Source organism: Oncorhynchus masou, chromosome 31 (genome assembly GCF_036934945.1).
Source record: "Oncorhynchus masou masou isolate Uvic2021 chromosome 31, UVic_Omas_1.1, whole genome shotgun sequence".
Taxonomy (NCBI): Eukaryota; Metazoa; Chordata; class Actinopteri; order Salmoniformes; family Salmonidae; genus Oncorhynchus; species Oncorhynchus masou.
The window spans coordinates 84,321,628-84,342,561 of record NC_088242.1 but is presented as its reverse complement, the minus strand read 5'-3'; the positions used below and the strand labels follow the sequence as shown (position 1 = coordinate 84,342,561).

The following is a 20,934-nucleotide window of genomic DNA, read 5'->3' as shown; positions in this document are numbered from 1 at the left end:
ATCCCCAACTGCATTTGATTTGATCAATTTGATATAAAACTAAGCTGACGGACAAGAAAGGAAAGAAGAACAATGAACCAGCCAGACATCAACTCCATAACCAGTGGAATATACCAAAACCAAAACGAAGAGCACTAATGATGGGATGACTGCGATTATGCTCAGCTGACTGCACTGTAGTGATTAGGTACAGCAAAAACATGCACAACGGATCAATAGATAAACAAATAGCCAGTAGCCGGCTGCCGCCACCATCTCACATCTCTTGAAGGCAGGTATAGACCTAACCCTGTGTTCATTAAGGGCTTTCCAGACCGTGCAGAGGGCTGTTTGGCAAGTACGCAGCAGGGCGTATGTTTGCAAAATATATAACTGGACCATGACCCTGGGATGAGACTGTGTCGAACCTCTCCCGCTCTTCTTCAGGGAATTCAACACCAATTTTACCCGTGCTCAATAAAAACCTTCTTTGTAATTTACACAGCGGGTTGGTAATCCAACAGGCCTGGCCACAGCTCCCCAGCTATGCACCCCCATAGCCTCATATGTGGCAATGCTCCAGTAACGAAGTCCAGATGCCAAGTCAGTTTGTTTCCCCTGCACATGGTGTCAGTGCCAGGAGACGAAATGAGTGGAGAGTGCTAGATCAGGCCCCAGCCCATATGCTGCAGTTCCACCTAAGACTTCCACCACACCAGGTATTTCCATCAGGAGTGTGACACGAAAGACTTGGGGTGAGCAGAATCAACCTCTGCATCATCAAGACCGTTACTTTGTGAGTAGGTGTTTAAGTTTACAGTTCAGCTTTTGTTATGTAAATGCCAGCTGAGCAGTACCAGTGGCCTGACTTTGGCCCAAAGTGAGAGCCTCACAGAAATAGTCCATATGCACAAAAAGCTTATTTCTCTAAAATGTTCTTCACAAATTTGTTTACATCCTTGACCAGCATGCAGACAATAGAGGAGTTTCCCAGCAGACAATTCGTTCATCCAGAAGGTTGCTTGCATGGACAGTAATGTTGATGGTAAATGTGCCGTCAATCAGGCTGATAAGCCGAAACGAAGAAAAAAACTCAATGCAGTGTCAACATGAAACACAGACCGTGGCATGTTTCCAATAATGAAATCCAGAGTGTTCCATGGCTCGGGCCATCCTGGCGGGTGGTGAGTCCCAATGCTTTCTGCTCTGGAAACTGCTCAGACTCAATCAATGGGCTGCGATGTACACTGTATGGAATTTTGCATAGAAAAATGTAAACCGTAGAGCTTACTATTAACGCTAGAGCTGACAACTGTTCATTCTATATCACAGAGGAGCATATTTTTACATTCAGTAATGTTGTATTTCTTCTGGATAAGCCTGGGGGGGGCGGGGGCAGCTGTGTGCGTCGAGGGGCAGAAATCAGTTGAGGCAAGGAGGCTGACAGAAGGGATATTGTGCGGGGGCACTCATGTGGGCCACTGCTCTAAAAACACATGACTCCATAGTGGCACCAGAATAACCAACCCTGCTGCTGCACCAAGTCCATGCTTAGTTAAGCCCTCTCTCTCAGCTCCCTCCTACTACAAGCAGACAATTAGACCTTGACTCCATCTCGTTAGACTAAACCATATGTTCAACTGGGATTGCAATAAAAAACAGGGACATATAACAGCATGTAGATATAAGGAGCTTGTCTGTTACTAAGGAGGTCTTGAGTAATCTTCTTCTATAGGGCACTGGGGCAGTCTTCACTGTGGTGTACTCCCTGGTGATGTTTGGGGTGGGGATTCATGCATTAAGATGTGATTAAGCACCTTAGGGAGGATAATTCCTTTCTAACCTTGAAAATCCACAGACTGTTTTTTTACTGACACTATGATCTGAATGGCTTTTGGCAAATTGTTTTGATGACTGACACCAAAGGAAAAGCTTTCTGAACTGAACGCCATCCAAAACCCCAACTTTGCCCCTATCCAATACAGTTGAACACCCAAACATACCATAAAAATAATTTCCATATGGACACTGGAATGTCTGTTACATTACTATACAGCCAGACACATCAGAAGTAATACTCAAAAACGTACATATGGAGACATTCAACTGTGAACAGACAGACTTGAAAAGGTAAAAATAGACCAATAGCAAACACAACGAGGTGATGCCGGCCAATCCTGAACAACACTGCGCCAAGGCCTTCTGTTCTTTCCCTTCCCTTACTCTGTAGCCAGACAGAGTTCAGTTCAGTCAAACTGGCTGTCGTTGGCGCTACTGGACAAGCTGGCACATTCAATGGGAACCATTTGTCACCGTTACTGCCTCGTCTGGCTGATTTCTCTTGTTTTTCCTCCATTCTCCCTCCTTTGCACCCCATCCCTGGGGCCGTTAAACTTCAAGGAGAAATAGTGGGTGGGTTCTCCATTCTCTTTTTTTCTTTCTTTTTTTTTACCTTTAACCAGGCATGTCAGTTAAAGAACAAATTCTTATTTTCAATGACAGCCTAGGAACAGTGGGTTAACTGCCTGTTCAGGGGCAGAACGACAGATTTGTACCTTGTCAGCTTGGGGGTTTGAACTTGCAACCTTCCGGTTACTAGTCCAACGCTCTAACCACTAGGCTACCCTGCCACTCTTCAGTCCTGTGTTGTGTTCTCTCACCCTTTCCTCCTCTCTTACGAAGGCAGTGTTTATTTATAAGATGTATTTACTGAGCCTTGGTCACCAGAGGACACTGTCACATTGAAACAGGCCATATAACGGGCAAATATTGACTCTTTGCATCAACTCCATGTAACTGTCAATAAAATCCTTTGACAATTATGAAATGCTTGTAATTATACTTCAGTATAACATCTGAAAAAAATATCTAAAGACACTGAAGCAGCAAAACTGTGGAAATTAATATTTGTGTCATTCACAACTTTGGCCACGACTGTACAGGAAAATATATATTAGAGTAACTTTCAAGAAAGAAAAAAAATAAATCCATTGAACAGATGTTTTAGGCTGTTATAGTGAAACACATTAATTGGTCTTCATTTTGACAATTCGTTGCAAAAGTGATACATGTTGGTATTTTAGAAATAAATCTAGCTCTTTTTACGTCCGATAATTACACTTGAAATCGTGAAGTAGATGCACCTTGAGAAGGTTCCTCTACGTCAGCTCAAAAGAAGGGGTTCGGTATGAAACACACTCCCTTCTAGATGTGCTGGGTGGTACCACCTCAAGGCTTACTATGAAAGGTGACAGAGCGCCTTATTTGGTCTTGGTAAGTGGTGTTTGCCGAATATATTTAGCATGATGCTTCCTTGATTAGTCTGTCATTACACAACATTTCAAAAGACAGTAAGGCATATTTCTGCACATGATCAAATTCAATATTGTTGCTTGCTGTTAAATACACATCCGCTTTTACAAAAAAAAAAGTAGGGTCTGAGGATTATACATTTATATTTGTAACTACATTCATCGTAACAAGAAATAGAGGACAATGGAGGTCATGTCAAGAAATTGTACTTTTTAATACCACCGCTATAATGTTGCTGCTACCGTCTCTTACAACCGAATAGAGCTACTGGACATCAGAACTGCGATTACTCACCTCAGATTAGACGAAGAGTTGTTCTTCAATGAGTCGGACAGGAGGGACATACTACAGACACCCGACCAGGCACAAATCCCTGTCATTTGCTGGAGAAGGAAACTGAGATTTCACGGAAAAAGATCAGGGTGCCATTGTGAGGATCAGACGACGAGTGGCTAATCTGCCATTACTTTAGGTCCTGCTAGCTAACATTCAATCGCTGGGGGAAAAAATCTGTCAAACTGAAAGCACGTATATCCTACAAACGGGACATTAAAAACTGTAATATCTTATGTTTCACCATGTCGTGGCTGAACGACGACATTAAGAACATACAGCTGGTGGGTTATACACTATCGGCAGGATAGAACAGCAGCCTCTGGTAAGACACGGGGCGGGGGCCTATGCATATTTGTAAACAACAGTTGGTGCACAATATCTAAGGAAGTCTCAAGGTTCTGCACGCCTGAGGTAGATTATCTCATGATAAGCTGTAGACCACACTATCAACTTAGAGAGTTTTCATCTTCATTTTTCGTAGCTGTCTACATACCACCACAGACCGATGCTGGCACTAAAACCGCACTGAATGAGCTGTATACCACCATAAGCGAACAGGAAAACGCTCATCCAGAGATGGTGCACCTAGTGTCCTGGGACTTTAATGCAGGGTAACTTAATTCAGTTTTACTTTATTTCTATCAGCATGTTAAATGTGCAACCAAAGGGGGAAAATATTCTAGACCAGCTTTACTCCACACATAGATGCGTACAAAGCTCTCCCTCACTCTCCATTTGGTAAATCTGACCATAAGTCTATTCTCCTGATTCATGCTTACAAGCATAAATTAAAGCAGGAAGCACCTGTGACTTGGTCTATAAAAAAAATGATCAGATGAAGCAGATGCTAAAGTACAGGACTGTTTTGCTAGCACAGACAAGAATATGTTCCAGGATTCTTCCGATGGCATTGAGGAGTACACTACATCAGTCACTGGCTTTATCAATAAGTGCATTGAGGACGTCGTCCCCACAGAGACTATACGTACATACCCCAACCAGAAGCCCTGGATTACAGGCAACATTCGCACTGAGCTAAAGGGTAGAGCTGCCGCTTCAAGGAGAGGGACACTAATCCGGAAGCTTATAAGAAATCACGCTATGGCCTCCAACAAACCATCAAACAGGCAAAGCTTCAATACAGGACTAAGATAGCCAGTGTAGTACCATTCTCCGATGCACGTCGGATGTGGCAGGGCTTGCAAACTATTACAGACTACAAAGGGAAGCACAGCCGAGAGCTGCCCAGTGACACGAGCCTACCAGCCGAGCTAAATAACTTCTATGCTCGCTTCAAGGCAAGTAACACTGAAACATGCATGAGAGCACCAGCTGTTCCAGACCACTGTGTGATCATGCTCTCCGCAGCCGGTGTAAGTAAGACCTTTAAACAAGTCAACATTCACAAGGCCGCAGGGCCAGATGGATTACCAGGACACATACTCTGAGCATGCGGGTGTCTTCACTGACATTTTCAACATGTCCCTGTCTGAGTCTCTAATACCAACATGGTTCATGCAGACCAGACCACCATAATCCCTGTACCCAAGAACACCAAGGTAACCTGCCTAAATGACTACCAACCCCTAGCACTCACATCTGTAGCCAGGAAATGCTTTGAAAGGCTGGTCATGGCTCACATCAACACCATTATCCCAGAAACCCTAGACCCACTCCAATTTGCATACCGCACCAACAGATCCACCGATGATGCAATCACTATTGCACTCCACACTGGCCTTTCCCACCTGGAAAAAGGAAAACCTATGTGAGAATGCTATTCGTTGACTACGGCTCAGTATTCAACACCATAGTGCCCTCAAAGCTCATCACTAAGCTAACGACCCGGAAACTAAACACCACCATCTGCAACTGGATCCTGGACTTCCTGAAGGGCCGCCCCCAGACGGTAAGGGTAGGTAACAACACATCCGCCACAATTATCCTCAACACGGGGGCCCCTCAGGGGTGCATGCTCAGTCCCCTCCTGTACTCCCTGTTCACTCATGACAGCACAGCCAGGCACGACTCCAACACCATCATTAAGTTAGCTGATGACACAACAGTGCTATACCTGATCAACGACAAGACAGCCTATAGGGAGGAGGTGCAAGGACAACAACCTCTCCCTCAACGTGATCAAGACAAAGGAGATGATTGTGGACTAGAGGAAAAGGAGGACCGAGCATGCCCCAATTCTCGTTGACGGGGTTGTAGTGGAGCAGGTTGAGAGCTTCAAGTTCCTTGGCGTCCACATCACCAACAAACTAGCATGGTCCAAGCACACCAAGACAGTTGTGAAGAGGGCACGGCAACCGGTATGGCAACTGTTCAGCCTCCAACCTCAAGGCACTACAGAGGGTAGTGCGTACGGCCCAGTACATCGTCGGGGCCAAGCTTCCTGCCTTCCAGGACTTCTATACCAGGCGGTGTCAAAGGCCCTAAAAATTGTCATACTCCAGCCACCCTCGTCATAGAATGTTCTCTCTGCTACAGCATGGCAAGCGGTCCAAGAGGCTTCTAAACAGCTTCTATCCCAAGCCATAAGACTCCTGAACAGCTAATCAAATGGCTACCCAGACTATTTGCATTTATAGCTGGGCTTTAATTATTTTTCTTATTTCTTAGTTCTTTTTTAAGGCATTTTCTTAAAACGGCATTGTTAGTTAACCTCTAGCGTCGAGCAATCCCGTATCCGGGAGCGTAATCATAGCCTCAAGCTCATTAGCATAACGCAACATTAACTATTCATGAAAATCGCAAATGAAATGAAATAAATATATTGGCTCACAAGCTTAGCCTTTTGTTAACAACACTGTCATCTCAGATTTTCAAAATATGCTTTTCAAGCATAGCTACACAAGCATGTGTAAGAGTATTGATAGCTCGTATAACATTAAGCCTAGCATTCAGCAGGCAACATTTTCACAAAAACAAGAAAAGCATTCAAATAAAATCATTTACCTTTGAAGAACTTCGGATGTTTTCAATGAGGAGACTCTCAGTTAGATAGCAAATGTTCAGTTTTTCCAAAAAGATTATTTGTGTAGGAGAAATCGCTCCGTTTTGTTCATCACATTTGGCTAAGAAAAAAACCCCGAAAATTCAGTCATTACAACGCCAAACGTTTTTCCAAATTAACTCCATAATATCGACAGAAATATGGCAAACGTTGTTTAGAATCAATCCTCAAGGTGTTTTTCACATATCTATTATATGATAAATAATTCGTGGCAGTTGCCTTTCCCCTCTGAACCAAATGGAAAGTGCACGCAGCTGGAGATTGCGCAATAATTTCGACGGAGGACACCAAGCGGACACCTGGTAAAATGTAGTCTCTTATGGTCAATCTTCCAATGATATGCCTACAAATACGTCACAATGCTGCAGACACCTTGGGGAAACGACAGAAAGTGTAGGCTCATTCCTGGCGCATTCACAGCCATATAAGGAGACATTGGAACACAGCGCATTCAAAATCTGGGGCATTTCCTGTATGAAATTTCATCTTGGTTTCGCCTGTAGCATTAGTTCTGTGGCACTCACAGAAAATATCTTTGCGGTTTTCGAAACGTCAGAGTGTTTTCTTTCCAAAGCTGACAATTATATGCATAGCCGAGCATCTTCTTGTGACAAAATATCTTGTTTAAAACGGGAACATTTTTTTATCCAAAAATTAAGAGCGCCCCCTATATCAAAGAAGTTAAGGGCTTGTAAGTATGCATTTCACTGCAAGGTGTTGTATTCGGTGCATGTGACAAAAAAAAAAAAATTATTTGATTGGTGGTGCAGTCTGCTAAAATAGTTGGCTCATAGTTCAATTGTTATGAGTTCTAATCCCACATGGGCAAAGATTTATTTTTATTTTCTTCAAATCCTTTATATAGAATATTCATCCTGTGCCTGCACACACTTCTAATTCTAAAAAGTGAAAGCATACCTGTCAAAGGGGTCTCCCTGGTAGTAGTTGTAGGTTTTTATACAGTACCCAAGACCAATCTGTTAGTATTTTGACCATTTGAAAAAGAGCTACTGAGTAAATATTTGCTTTGCAGGTTGGATTGAATTGAGCCCCTAATCCTAGTTGTCAAGGTGATGATGGCACTTCTTCCACCATAAATGTGAGGCCACATTTCAAAGATTTGTTTTTACGCCCTATGGGGGATTCAAACTTACTCCGCAAGTGGCAATAGACATCTGGAACTCAGCGCCTTACCACTGTGAGCTAAATTTCCAGAGCCGTGTCTGCTAGCAATGCACATACTTTTATTATCAGAGTGTGCTAGTGGACTTCTGGTAAATATGCTTTAGTGAGAAAGTGTTGGGATCAGGTACAACTACTTTTACCCACCTGCAAAATTAATATTTATGAGCAATTCCCTTCACCTACAACCTCTCACCTGAATGCATTTTGGGCAAATGCTGAAATTGGGGTTGAGAGATGCTTGTAGTGCTTTTAAAGGGTATCTGTATACCTCCGTCCCTGTCTGGGACAAACAACCAGGGAACACGTCTACAGGGGCTGCCCGTAAACCTGTGATGTGGTCTTTGAAAGTGTATATTATGACCTTGTCTAAGCCTATGATATCTTGCGTGATAGGTCGTTTGACGTGCATGGTGCAACAAGTGGCTTTTAAAAATGTCAGGCATCTGTCCATGACTCTGACAGCACAGACTTTTCATGTCATTCTGTGCTAGAAGGTTGTTGCATTATGTGGGTGAACATTACATCAAATCTCCAGCTAAAACATATTGTTTAGTCTTTGATCATCATCATGATTTCATTAGGTTTCGCTTTGAGTGTGTTATTTTATGATGGCTGTGGTGAGCTGAATGAAGGCTAAGCACAACAGCACCAAACAAATTTAGGCCATCTTGAAATTGACAGTCTGCCTTTTTCACTATATACTGTAATTACAGCTATTTATAAAAAGTTCCAATAAACTCAGGATTGCCCACATTGAGAGATCAGAGTTGCCAGAAAAAATGTGGAGTGCCTTCCAAGCAATCAGTTTCCCTCTATCCTAAGTGTTTGCCATACGTTTGTACCAAATGCACATCACAAATCGTACCGCATAGCTCGGTTAGCTGCTCGCTGCAGAATTCAAAGCTCTTTTTCTTCCCTCTCCCCACAAGACGACACACCCAGGAGCATTCCTGTCAATTCTCTGCAGACAGGGCTCCTTTGGATTAAAGGCTTGCTTTGATCAAAGCCCCAGTCAATCACAGACAGACACACAGAGGACCTGGGCCCAGAACCTGCTACACCATATCCTAGCCTACATTGGACAAGCTTTCAGAAAATATAAATTCAGGGAACCCTGATGAGCGTAAAAGAAAGAACCAATTGTTACAGTGTTAAACAATCATGGTGGTACAGAAGAACTCATTCTGTCATTGGCATGAATGAAAATCTAAAATCGGGACAGATGTTATTCTTATCGGAGTGCACAACTGTAATACGCCTACATAATGACAACTTGTCGTCATCCTTTTGAAAACTAGAGACAGTGCATGGGTAGCTTGGTGAGTAAACTGACAAAGCATTTCCATACAGGATTTACCCCAGGGTGATCCAAAAGGCTCAGACTTGAGCGTTACAATCTACGTAGGCTGGCACCGGCATCTCACTGGGCCATGGCACCGGCAGATCTGCTCTAACTTGGGGTCAAAGCCAGGCCACTGGTACTTTTCAGCTTACATTTACATTTTTGTCATAACAATGGCTAACTGTGAACTTTAACACCTTCTCACAAAGCAACTGTTTTCATTATGCAGAGGTTGTTGATTATGCACTTCCAAAGGCCTCACTGTCAGCCCTAGCTATGGAAACACAATTTCCCTAGTATAACATAAGGGTGTGTACACATGTGTAACACTGCTGTTACTGTCAAAAAGCAGCAAAAAGATAAGCTACATTAACAAAGGAACACTCCTCCCTCCCAGCCAGGGGAGAACGACTGCCCCCTCGGTACTGCAGGCATCGTTTCCAGGATCCCCGATTACGGTGAATGGGGAAATTGTGAACTTCATGGTCAATATTAGTGGATATTTTTTTTGTACACAATCATGGAACCAATAAATTATTCTATTTCACCAGACGTACAGTACCAGTCAAAAGTTTGGACACCTAATTCAAGGGTTTTTCTTTATTTTTACACATTGTAGAGTAATAGTGAAGACATCAAAACTATGAAATAACACATATGGAATCATATAGTAACCAAAAAAAGGTCTTCAGCAAATCAAAATATATGTTATATTTGAGTTTCTTCAAAGTAGCCACCCTTCACACCCTCTTGGAATTCTCTCAACCAGATCCATGAGGAATGCTTTTCCAACAGTCTTTAACTTCTTGAAACTCCCCATCCCGGATCCGGGTTTGTGACTAAAGCCTCAGGCTCATTAGCATAACGCAACGTTAACGATTTCTGAAAATCGCAAATAAAATGAAAATAATGCGTCTGCTCTCAAGCTTAGCCTTTTCTTAACAACAGTCATCTCAGATTTTCAAAATATGCTTTTGAACCATAGAAATTGACTAATTTGTGTAAGAGTATGCAAAGCTAGCATAGCATTTTGAGTAGCATTTAGCACGCAACATTTTCACAAAAACCAGATAACCAAATAAATAAAATCATTTACCTTTGAAGAGCTTCTGATGTTTTCAATGAGGAGACTCTCAGTTACATACCAAATGCGCAGTTTTTCCTGAAAGCGTCTGTGTGTAGGAGAAATCGTTCCGTTTTCTACATTGCGTCTGGCTACCGAAACGAACCGAAAATTCAGTCACCTACAACGTAAAACTTTTTCCGGATTAACTACATAATATCGACCATGGCAAACGTTGTTTGGAATCAATCCTCAAGGTGTTTTTTCACATATCTCTTCATTGATATGCAGTTCGTGGAAGCTTGCTTTCCTCTCTGTATCGCATGGAAAAATACTGGCAGGTGACTTTTGCGCACCAATTTCGGCGCAGGACACCGGGCGGACACCTGGTAAATGTGGTCTCTTATGGTCAATCTTCCAATGATCTGCCTACAAATACGTCACAATGCTGCAGACACCTTGGGGAAACGACAGAAAGGGCAGGCTCATTCCTCTCGCATTCACAGCCATATAAGGAGACAATGGAAAACAGAGCCTCAAAAATCCTTGTCATTTCCTGGATGCCATCTCATCTTGGTTTTGCCTGAAGCTCACATTCTAGGGCACGCACAGAGAATATCTTGGTATTTCTGGACACGTCAGAGTGTTTTCTTTCAAATGGTATCAATTATATGCATAGTCGAGCATCTTTTTGTGACAAAATATCTTGTTTAAAACGGGAACGTTTTTCATCCAAAAATGAAATAGCGCCCCCATAGATGTAAGAGGTTAAGGAGTTCCCACATATGCTGAGCACTTGTTCGCTGCTTTTCCTTCACCCTGCGGTCCAACTCATCCCAAATCTCCTCAATTGGGTTGAGGCCAGGTCATCTGATGCAGCACTCCATCACTGTCCTTGGTCAAATAGCCCTTACACAGCCCGGAGGTGTGCTGTTGAAAAACAAATGATAGCCCAAACCAGATGGGATGGCCGTATCGCTGCAGAATGCTGTGGTAGCCATGATGGTTAAGTGTGCCTTGAATTCTAAATAAAATCACTGACAGTATCGCCAGCAAAGCACCCACACACCATCACACCATCTCCAAGCTTCACGGGAACCACACATGCGGAGATCGTTCGTTCACAGACTCTGCATCTCACATAGACACGGCAGTTGGAACCAAAAACCTCAAATTTGGACTCATCAGACCAAAGGAAAGATTTCCACCGGTATAATGTCCATTGCTTATGTTTCTTGGCCCAAGCAAGTGTCTTATTATTATTGGTGTCCTTTAGTAGTGGTTACATGAACTCTGTGAAACATGTATTTGGGCTGCAATTTCTGAGGCTGGTAACTCTAATGAACGTATCCTCCGCAGCAGGTAACTCTGGGTCTTCCTTTCCTGTGAGAGCCTCCTCGTGAGAGCCAGTTTCATCATAACACTTGATGGTTTTTGTGACTGCACATGAAGAAACTTTCAAAGGTATGGACTGACCTTCATGTCTTGAAGTAATGATGGACTGTTGTTTCTCTTCGCTTATTTGTGCTGTTCTTGCCATAATATGGACTCAAACGCATTAACCTCTTGAAGCTAGGGTGCAATATTTTTATGTTTGGAAAAAATAGCGTTCCCAAAGTAAACAGCCCATTTCTCCGGACCAGATGCTAGAATATACATATAATTGACAGATTAGGATAGAAAACTCTTAAGTTTCCAAAACTGTCAAAATATGGTCTGTGAATATAACAGAACTGATATTGCAGGCGAAACCATGAGGAAAATCCAATCAGGAAGTGGCTTCTATTTTGAAAACTCCATGTTCCATAGCCTGCCATTGCTCCATTTAAAGAGATATCAACTAGATTCATTTTCCTATCGCTTCCTCAATGTGTCAGTCTTCAGGGATAGTTTCAGGCTTTTATTTTGAAAAATGAGCAGGAAAGACAACATCGCGTCATTGTATGGCCGGGTGCCAGCAGCATTTTGCTTGGCGCAACAAAGTTTGGGCAGCCATTGCCTTTCCCTCTCCTACTGAGAAAGACAGTTGCAGTTGATATATTATCGATTATATATTTTAAAAACAACCTGAGGATTGATTATAAAAAATAAAAAAATGTTTTGTTGAGAGATCGATAAACTTACACAAATGCTTGGATTGCTTTCGCTGTAAAGCATATTTTCAAAATCTGACACGACAGGTGGATTAACAAAAGGCTAAGCTGTGTTTTGCTATATTGCACTTGTGATTTCATGAATATACATATTTTTAGTAATATTATTTGAATGTGGCGCTATGCAATTCAGCGGTTGTTGATGACAATTATCCTGCTAAAGGGATGGGTAGCGTCAAGAAGTTAAGGAAAGAAAATTCACAAATTAACTTAAGGCACACCTGTTATCTTCTTATGGCTTGGGGGCAGTATTGAGCAGCTTGGATGAATGAGGTGCCCAGAGTAAACTGCCTGCTACTCAGGCTCAGACGCTAAGATATGCATTATATTATTAGATTTGGATAGAAAACACTCTGAAGTTTCTAAAACTGTTTGAATGATGTCTGTGAGTATAACAGAACTCATATGGCAGGCAAAAACCTGAGAAAAAATCCAACCAGGAAGTGGGAAATTGAGATGTAGTTTTTCAACTCTTTGCCTATCCAAGATAGTGTAAATTTGGTCCTAGTGCACTTCCTAAGGCTTCCACTAGATGTCAACAGTCTTTAGAACCTTGTTTCAGGCTTCTACTGTGAAGGAGGAGAGAATAAGAGCTAATTGAGTAAGAGGTCTGCCAGAAGGCCATGAGCTGATCACGGGCGCTCCCCTGAGAGGTAGCTGCGTTCCATTGCATTTCTAAAGACCAAGGAATTCTCCGGTTTAAAATTATTGAAGTTTGTGAAAACATCCGAAAGATTGTTTGAAATGTTTCTATGAACTGTAATGGAATTTTTTTACTTTGTCTGGCCTGTGCGTCGTGAATTTGGATTTGTGAAGTAAAGGAGCGAACAAAAAGGAGGTATTTGGACATAAATGATGGACTTTATCGAACAAAAGAAACATTTATTGTGGAACTGGGATTCCTGGGAGCTCATTCTAATGAAGATGATCAAGGTAAGTGAATATTTATAATGCGATTTCTGACTTCTGTTGACTCCACAACATGGCGGATATCTGTATGGCTTGTTTTGGTCTCGGAGCGCTGTACTCAGATTAGAGCATGGTGTGCTTTTTCGGTAAAGCTTTTTTGAAATCTGACACAGCGGTTGCATTAAGGAGAAGTTGATCTAAAGTTCCATGCATAACACTTGTATCTTTTATCAATGTTTATTATGACTATTTCTGTAAATTGATGTGGCTCTCTGCAAAAATCACCTGATGTTTTGGAAGCAAAACATTACATTGGCGTGTTACATTCAGTAAACTGAGATTTTTGGATATAAATATAAACTTTATCAAACAAAACATACATGTATTGTGTAACATGAAGTCCTATGAGTATCATCTGATGAAGGTTAGCGATACATTTTATCTATATTTCTGAATTTCTATATTTCTGCTTTTTGTGACTCCTCTCTTTTGCTGGAAAAATGGCTGTGTTTTTCTGTGACTAGGTACTGACCTAACATAATCAGATGGTGTGCTTTCGTCATAAAGCCTTTTTGAAATCGGACACTGTGATGGGATTAACAACAAGTTTATCTTGAAAATGGTGTAAAATACCTGTATGTTTGAGGAATTTTAAGTATGAGATTTCTGTTGTTTGAATTTGGCGCTCTGCACTTTCACTGGCTGTTGTCGTATCAATCCCGTTAAAGGGATCTCAGCCGTAAGAAGTTAATTGAAAGGCATTCCAGGTGACAAAGGGTGGCTACTTTGAAGAATCTCAAATTGTAATTTATTTTGATTTGTTTAACACTTTTTGGGTTACTACATGATTCAATGTGTTATTTCATAGTTTAGATGTCTTCACTATTATTCTATAATGAAGAAAATAGTCAAAATTAATTCAAACCCTGGAATGACTAGGTGTGTTCAAACTTTTGACTGGTACTGTATGTCCTTGAACCGATTACTTTAAAACCACAGACAAAGGTTATAAAGATAATTGACTTGGTAATGGCAGCCTGCAGTAGCTCAGTCAGCCTTCCACTGAAGGTACTCCATGAGAAGGGGCAGCACTTAGCTAACCTGCAATGTCACATCCTAGAGGAGCTCAAACTGCGTATGCTATGTTTTCAAAAAATCCTCCATGTAGCAAAATGGTGACCTGGTGAAATGACACTTCCTGATCATCAAATGCGCCACTGAACATTCTCATAGGAAACAACAGGGTGACGTCGTCGATGGCTTCGTCTATTTTTTTATTTTATGCTCCCTGCCCATCCCAGTATTTTTCAACTGTGGAGACAAAGGCAGAAAACCGTCTCCCCGAAAAACACAGACAGGCCTCCACAACCTTCATGCCAAGAAATGTCCTCATCAAATAGTACATTTTGGCTAATTCATTCTCATTTCTCTACTGATTTAACAAGTTTCTATTAGAAGTCTTTTCAAAGCAGCCAAAATTAAGTTACAACTTGGCTTAGCTAATTTCTCTTACAGTGAGCATAAGTTCTTAAATTGCTACGATAGTTTCCATGCCACTGAATAACTATCGAGCCTCTGTTTTACAGTATCATGGGACAGCAGGTGGCTTTGACTACTTTCCACAGGTAGACTAGGCAGCATATAAACAGACCGAGGGACTCATTAAGGTTCTAGAGAACACTGAGCCACAAACCTGCACCACACAAGCTAGAGATAGAAGTTCTCGAACCACAGATCTAGGATCAGATAACCCAACCCCAAATCCTATGCTTAACCATTTGGGGGATTTCGAAAATCTGGTTACTCATTAGAATTTGTAACAGAGCACACTGCACTGCCAGCACTGGGCTACAAATATTGTAAGCTTCCGGGTTAGAGTCCCACACCTTGAAGCGGCAGCTCTACCCTTTAGCTCAGTGCGAATGTTGCGTGTAATCCAGGGCTTCTGGTTGGGGTATGTACGTACAGTCACTGTAGGGACGACGTCCTTGATGCACTTATTGATAAAGCCAGTGACTGATGTGGTGGACTCCTCAATGCCATCGGAAGAATCCCGGAACATGTTCCAGTCTGTGATAGCAAAACTGTCCTGTACTTAAGCATCATCTGACACCTTTTTTATAGACAGAGTCACTGGTGCTTCCTGCTTTAATTTTTGCTTGTAAGCAGGAATCAAGAGGATAGAAATATGGTCAGATTTACCAAATGGATGGAGAGCTTTGTACGCATCTATGTGTGTGGAGCACAGGTGACCTAGAATTATTTTACCTCTGTTTGCACATTTAACATGCCAATAGAAATTTGGTAGAACTGATTTAAGTTTCCCTGCATTAAAGTCTCACCGGCCACTAGGAGCGCCGCCTCTGGGTGAATGGTTTCCTGTTTGCTTATTTCCTTATACAGCGGACTGAGTGCGGTCTTAGTGCCAGCATCTGTCTGTGGTGGTAAATAAACAGCCACGAAAAGTATAGCTGAAAACTCTCTAGGCAAGTTGTGTGGCCTGCAATTTATCACAATATACTCTACTTCAGATGAGCAAAATCTAGAGACTACCTCAGATTTCGTGCACCAGCTGTTGTTTACAAATATGCTATTGTTTACAAATATGCACAGACCGCCCCCCCTCGTCTTACCGGAGTGTGCTGTTCTATCTTGCCGGTGCAGCGCATATCCCACTAGCTGAATATCCATGTCTTTATTCAGCTACGATTCCTTTTAACATAGGATATTACAGTTTTTGATGTCCCGTCGGTAGGATATTCGTGGATCGTACCTCGTCTAATTTATTGTCCAATGATTTCACGTTGGCGAGTAATATTGACGGTAACGGCAGCTTTCCCACTCACCTTCTGCGGGTCCTCACGAGGCATCCCGCTCTGTGTCCCCTGTACCTGCATTTCTTCCTCTTGCAAATAACGGGGATGTTGGCCCTGTCGGGTGTTGGAGAATGTCCTGTTGCTTGCATGTTGAAGGAAAAATCTGTCTAATCCGAGGTGAGTGATCGCTGTCCTGATATCTAGAAGCTATTTTTTTGCCGTAAGATACGGTTGCAGAAACATTATGTACAAAATAAATTACAAATAACGCAAAAAAAACAACACATAATAGCACAATTGGTTGGGCTTATATGCACAGTCACTTTAACTATACATTCATGTGCATATGTACCTACCACCTCAATTGGCCCGACCAACCAGTGCTCCCCCACATTGGCTAACCGGGCTATCTGCATTGTGTCCTGCCACCCACCAACCCCTCTTTACGCTACTGCTACTCTCTGTTCATCATATATGCATAGTCACTTTAACCATATCTACATGTACATACTACCTCAATCAGCCTGACTAACCGGTGTCCGTATGTAGCCTCACTACTTTTATAGCCTCGCTACTGTTTTTTTATTTCTTTACTTACCTATTGTTCACCTAATACCCTTTTTGCACTATTGGTTAGAGCCTGTAAGTATGCATTTCCCTGTAAGGTCTACACCTGTTGTATTCGACGCATGTGACAAATAAACTTTGATTTGAATAGAAAGAGGAGTGGGAGGGCTCGGTGCACAACTGAGCAAGAGGACAAGTACATTAGAGTGTCTAGTTTGAGAAACAGACACCTCACAAGTCCTCAACTGGCAGCTTCATTAAATAGTACCCTCAAAACACCAGCCTCAACGTCAACAGTGAAGAAGTGACTTTGATGCTGGTCTTCTAGGCAGATTTGCAAAGAAAAAGCCATATCTCAGACTGGCCAATGAAAAGAATAAGATGGATAAAAGAACAGACACTGGACAGAGGAACACTGCCTGATGTTATTTTAATGGACAAATAATTTGCTTTTTTTCAAAAACAAGAACATTTCTGAGTGACCCTAAACTTTTGAATGGTAGTGTATGTCATGTCTGTAACTAGCATTCTAAGGCATTTGAGTCAGCTACGGAAGTCTATATTTATTAAATATGTTTCCTGTTCCGCAATCACGTTTACTATGATAGAGTTAGGGGCTGAAATGGCTGCTGTATCTTGTTCAACACAGGACTCTCTCAACAAAGTAGTTGAATTGGTTAGGTCCACTAATGCAGACACATATGGCAAATAGAGCAGCTCAAGAGAAGGAAGTGTAGATACATTATTTCATCAGGAGGAAATGACTTGCCACATTTGACACTGGAAACAACACCAAGATTAACAGACTTTTCAGCAAAACCTATGCCTAAATGTACTTTTCTTATTTGGTCTTTTCAGTTACAGGTTTTTCCACAGCTCATACATTATTCATGTACTTACAGTGCTGTGGAGCATTTTGGCAACATGTGGTTGGGTGGAGGTGAAAGAACATGGGACTAAATTTCTTTAACTATGAAGTTTGGCTCACCTACTCTTTTTTTGCCCCAAAATGTGTAATTTGTGCAATAAAAAGTCTGTAGACTACACTTGTATAAGTGTACGCTCAGACAATGAGCACTGGTTAGTGTGGGTATAGTTTGTGGAACATTCCAACAGGAATCTGTTCCAAAAACGTTGTAAATAACAAGGTTGTCAACAAACAGCCCATTGTATAGCGGCAGAATAAGATACTGAGTAGGGAGTGGGCTATTTATTTAAAGTTTTTCACTCACCACGTTCCTTCAAAAGTCTGTCCTCGCTCTGGTACCCTTTTTTTAACAAACATTAAGAATAATCTACGTGGTGAGTTGATACCCATTTGTCAGCTAGTTAGCTACGTGAATTGATCGTGCGACTTTGTATACGTTTGTTGGCAACCTTGTGCTTTTACAACGTTTTTGGATCAGATTCCTGTTGGAACGTTCCACAAATGATACCCACCACACTGGTTATCAGAATTTATAAGTGACATGTGGGTATTGTTGTTCAGTTTAAAACCAACTTGTCTGGCTGATGGAATAACAATGGAATAAGAATCAAAATTCAACATTCTAAAACTATTCAGCATTTTAAGTGTGATGTTGCTCGAAGTCAACCATACAGTCAGTGGATATATATCTAGCTGCTGCAACACAATTCGTCAGGACAGGAATAAAATTTGACAGTTTCAAGTTCTGAATGAGTGAAATGATACGTTTGTATCTATTTGGGAGAGGACGTAGACAATAAGGCAACTTGAACTATCAGACATCAATGAACTGTAAACAGTGAAATATCTGTTAGCTAATATTTTGAAAAAAAGATGACTGTCAAGATACTTTGCGCACTAAAATTCCTACAGCCAATTATTTGGATACTGTACAACAATTCTGGCTAATATCGGCTTCCCAGCTTTCTTGATCTGTTCCTTTACAAACTTTTGTTCAAAACAAGCACTCTAATAATGTATCTTACCTTGTTCAGTTGTTTTTCTCATTGTCTGAGATGACTCCTTATTGTATTTCCCGCATACAACTGATAGACAATTCAGAAATAATATTTTGTAGTTCCCTTTCTGATGAAATCAAAACTGGATAACCAACCAAATACTTCAAGCTAACGTTAGCATAGCGAAGGACGTTGCCGTTCAGAATCGAGAACTAAACATATGCTTATAGTAGCTAATCACAAAACGGTTTAGAAGCATGCCGCAAAGTTATTTTTCTACAATGTAGTATACCTATATTCAATTGCTATCTTACCCAAATACTGTAACCTTGATGTGGTCAAATACATTTAATCGTACATCATTTCAAGTCTACTGCCTGGCTTCGCGAATTGACTACAATGATTATATGGTTTGCTGCTGGCTTGCTTACTTCCTTTCTCTCGCAAACTCGAGGCTCCGCGCGGGGAAAAAAGTTTAGAAAAAAACGCAAGTGATGTTCCAAAGAGTTTCTAAACCCAGAGGCGCTTCAACGCAAGACTTCCGGGAACGCTTGCGAAACCGACCAAACAGACCAGGCCGGGGTTTGGTGTTTGAGAAGTCAATAAGAGGAGTGAAAAATAATTTATTAGTTGTTACCTTTCTCTAAATCTAAAGGCACTACCTAGATTATAGCCAGTGTCTTAAGTAGATGAACATGTTATTATTCCAACCTCGGCAAAATGACAAACTGACACGCTTTTTTATTTTCGTCAAAAACATCTTTATATCGAAGGAGTGTCTTTGTTGGCGGCCTGCACATGCGCAGTTTGGCGCGTGATGCTCGTTAGACCCAACGTGCTGCTTCTACACATGAGCTTTGCTAGTCAACGTCGCCATGACATCGTCTACTAAAGAATCGGGGATTTCTATTGGAGAAGTACTTTTAGTCTGTCTGGATAGTCCATACAATGTAACTAACTCACTGTTATACCAAACATGTAATTGCTCAGCGCCATCTACAGATATTAGATTAGTGATGCACTTTAAACGTTGAGTGCAGTGACATCACAGGGTAAAACTTAGTTAAAAGTATCTTTGGTAACCTGTGGTAACATTTAGACCTGCAATGGAAAAGCATCATGCAATAAAGGCATTTTACTACCGGTAAAGAACCAAGGTAAGTGTTTTACAAGTTATACGTTTACATTTGTTGTTGACATGTCTGATTCATAGTCTGATTCAATAGCCTAGCAACTACACTGAACAAAAATATAAATGCATCATGCAACAATTTCTAAGATTTTACTGAGATAGTTAAATCAGTCAATTGAAATAGGGGTGAAGCCATGGGTGGGCCTGGCTCCCAAGTGGGTGGGCAAATGCCCACCCATGGCTTCACCCCTGCCCAGTCATATGAACTCCATTAGGGGATAATTTATTTATTTAAATTTACTGATTTTACTAACTCAGTAACATCTTAGAAATTGTTGCATGTTGCATTTATATATTTTTTTCCCACTGGGGAGACAGGCCCAGCCAATCAGAATGCATTTTCCCCGCAAAAGGGCTTTATTACAGACAGAAATACTTCTCAGTTTCGTTAGCTGTCTGGGTAGCTGGTCTCAGACAATCCCCCGGGTGAAGAAGCTGGATGTGGAGGTCCTGGGCTGGCGTGGTTACTCATGGTCTGCGGTTGCGAGGCTGGTTGGACATACTGCCAAATTCTCTAAAATGACGTTATGGTAGAGAAATTAACATTACATTCTCTGGCAACAGCCCTGGTGTATATTCCTGAAGTCAGCATGCCAATTGCACGCTCGCTCAAAACTTGAGACATCTGTGCCATTGTGTTGTGTGACAAAACTGCACATTTTAGAGTGGCATTTTATTATTATCCCCAGCACAAGTGCACCTGTGTAATGATCAGGCTATTTAATCAGCTTATTGATATTCCACACCTGTCAGGTGGATGAATTATCTTGGCAAAATGTTCACTAACAACAATGTAATCAAATGTGTGCACAAAATTTGAGAGAAATACCCTTTTTGTGCTTATAGGAAAACATCTGGTATCTTTTATTTCACCTCATGAAACATGCGATCACAACACTCTACATGTTGTGTTTTTATTTTTGTTCAGTATAGTATGCTGATGTTCGTTAAAACATAGAAATGCCAGATTTTACCTCCAAATTCCAGAATTGTCAGAAGACAGTGCTTCCTACTGATAATGAATGATTCCGTGTCAATTTGTAAATATCATCCACTTGGCCTGATTGCAGTGCTTAGTTTGGCTTTATAACTAAATCGGTCCACACCAAGGCTCATGTGATTTACAATGTAC

General features: G+C 41.4%; 1 protein-coding gene across 1 annotated transcript in view; it reads right to left on the bottom strand.

The window, feature by feature from the left end:
* LOC135524612 (unconventional myosin-IXb-like) overlaps positions 1-19,045 on the bottom strand; it is a 118,388-nt gene extending 99,343 nt beyond the window's left edge. Inside the window, 1 exon segment of the mRNA XM_064952305.1 lies at positions 18,638-19,045. The gene's annotated coding sequence lies outside the window, so the exon portion shown is untranslated.
* Positions 19,046-20,934: the final 1,889 nt, after the last annotated feature.